Here is a 3020-nt window from a genome sequence, read left to right as displayed (position 1 = left end):
TCAACAAGGCTTTCGATAAGATACCCAACTCCAGAAAATTTGCACACTTATACATCACTGCGAGGTGGCCAACTGCAAATGAATCACAAAAGTAGCGCACCTGGTTTTCCCTCGACCTTTGTTAAATGGGTAACTTCGTATCGATCTTCTCGCAGACAGTTTCTTGATATAGACTGTGCCTACTCCAATCCGCTTCCCATTCAATACGGAGTTCCCCAGGGTAGCCTCCTGGGACCACTACTGTATCTCAATCTACATCAAGGATAATACATCCTGCGCCAAACCTGGTGTTTAAATGTGGCTCTTTGCCGATGATTGCATTGTGTTTCGATCAGTGATATCCACAGATGACCAAGTATTATTGGACAAAAGTATTGATGCAGGTAATACCTGGTGTGAGTTCAGGGACATGCACATATACCCAAAGAAAACCGTTTTATACACATTACTAACAAAAAAGAAACACTAAAAGTCACTGCCATGGTACTTACACAAAGGTTTTTCTGAAGGTCTCCTGCATCATGTATCCTTGATGGCAAATAAAGTCATTATTATTATTATTACTATTATTATTATTATTATTGATTGATTGATTGATTGATTATTATTATTATTATAAATACCTTGGCGTCACAATCACCAGCAGCCTAACTTGGCCCTGCCACATTGAAAAGATTTGCTCATCTGCCCGTAGAAAATTAGGGTTACTATAAGACACACCGTCAAAAGCTGTCCTCCTTGAGCTAAACTCCTTGAATTTAACAAAATAATCCGGCCTTGTTTAGAGTACGCCTCCGAAGTCTGGGGTCCACGCATTAAAAAGATATTAACAACCTGGAGAGAGTATAAAAGATTAGCTGTTCGGTTTATTTACAAATGGTTCCACCAGTCTAACACCCCTACAGAACTAATAATTATTAACAAATTTGCAACTTTATTTTAACATTTATTTTTCACCTATAAAAAAACAGTATCATAGACCTTTCGCGCATCCTCACTCCTTCATTTCCGCGTCCTACTAGAGGATACCATTCTTACAAATTCACACCTATCTTTGCACGCACTTACTTTAGGTACTCTTTTTTTCCAAGCCCCCAAAAAAAGACTGGAACGAACTGCCTCACCATATATTTGTGTCTGGAAATGTACTAAAAGCTCTTGAAAATTGTTGGAAGAGTGATTTATGTTACTTGGGAATATTTTGTATACGTGTCTGTTTTTTTTTTGTTTCTCAACACCTGTACAACTATGTAATTTGTCATATCATTATCGTTGAAACACCTCCAACTCATGCGTGGGCCATTTTTTTTGTGGCCTGCAGTATTCTATATATCAATAAACACCTTCCACTTTTCTTCCATTTTTAAGCAGCACCCTCCACTCCCAAAGGCGTGCTCGCGCTTTCCGCCCTCTGTTTTGTCCTTATTTTTTACTAGCATTCTGTCCTTTCCATTACCAGACCCTGGCTCTCCTTATTGCTATGAGGTAATTATTAGAATGAGGAGCACCGCAATTCTCCTCCGTGTTTGATCGACGATGATAGCAATAGCGGTCCACGGTAGAAAACAATCATGCGGGCTCGGGTCCGCATGCCTTGGGGTTTCGTGAAAGCATAGTATACGAGGCAGAACAGGCGTCAATACCGTGTTTAGGCTCGCTTGTTGGAACGTTACCAAAAAAAAGAACTCATCCAGGAGAACGTCAGCCCGACTCAAGATAAGTGCAACAAAGTGCAGTAGCTTGAAATTTCTGACCACCACAGAGTACGTGCGCGGGCCTGGTAAAAAAATAAAACTGGTCGAGTATCTAGAAGAGTAACCTGCATGCATCGTCGAGACACGATGAGCATTTACCACCCCTAGCGTTTAATTGCCTCTCTTGTCCCACACCCTCCTTTTACAGTCTTCCCTACCCGTCACACGTCCCATCCCTACGAAATAACGTTGCATGTTTTTAAAGCAAAAAATAATCAACGGCTTCACTACTCTCAAGCCGACTCATACAATATTTGGTTACTGTTGAAGTTATAGCTCGGCAATCAGGTCAAAGCGGTAAAGCGAGCAGTTCTTTTTACATTGTACGTTGTATGTTGTGTTATAGCAAATAGAAAAAGATGTGCGTTGAAAACAATATTCTGGCCACAAAAATGCAAAAGCGCTGGTGCTAAATTATAGACTCCTTGGCTCGACAACACTAACGAATGGCTCAGTACATAGAACTCGCGCCGAATAATGCCGAAATCTAAAATGATTTTGCCAAATATACAACATGTTTATTTTGGCATGAGCTAGACAACAGAAAAGTGACGGTGGAAAGAGACAAAGGGTGATGAATGGGTGGCGCACATTCAGAATATCGTCTTTCAAAGAAATTCATTTCGAGTAAGAAGATAACCATCAATTTTTCGTTGTAAAAATATACCTGGTAAATTGTTCCTAATATTTGAAAGTATTGGTGTGGTGTTTATGTTTCGGTATTTGTGATTTCTGCAAAAAAGGGAGGGTATTTTTAATCGTGTACTTCTTCTTTACAAACCTTATGACCATTTTTTTAGGTTGCCTGACCTGAAAGTGCCGAAATAAGCAGGCTGTAAACAGACTAGGATAAATCTTTTGTGTATTTTTCATTTCATTTTTATTTCCTTAAGGACCCCCCTGGCGGGTATTACATAAGGGGTGGATACACAGGAAAAGAAAACATTTGAACAAATTAATTTTCGCAGCACAGGTGATTTGTAACATTTGCAATGAAGGATGACGGGCAGGTGGTTGAAACAATTGAGCAGGGAAGGTCGTTCCAATCCTTGGTGGCGCGGGGAAAAAAAGAAGCGGAAAAAGTGGCAGTTCTGTTGCGATAACGGGGCACTTGAAGTGGATGGCTTGTGCGGTGTGAAATGTATGTCGGGGGGAGGATGTAAGGAGTTGCATTGAGGGAAGAATGAAAAAATTTATGAAAGAGGGAAAGGGTGGCGATACGACGGCGAACACAGAGGGGTGATAAACCGGATTGTGCTTTCAAGG

Source organism: Haemaphysalis longicornis, unplaced genomic scaffold (genome assembly GCF_048455015.1).
Source record: "Haemaphysalis longicornis isolate Haplotype H1 unplaced genomic scaffold, Haemaphysalis longicornis Haplotype H1 scaffold_8, whole genome shotgun sequence".
Taxonomy (NCBI): Eukaryota; Metazoa; Arthropoda; class Arachnida; order Ixodida; family Ixodidae; genus Haemaphysalis; species Haemaphysalis longicornis.
This window is presented reverse-complemented; position numbering follows the sequence as displayed.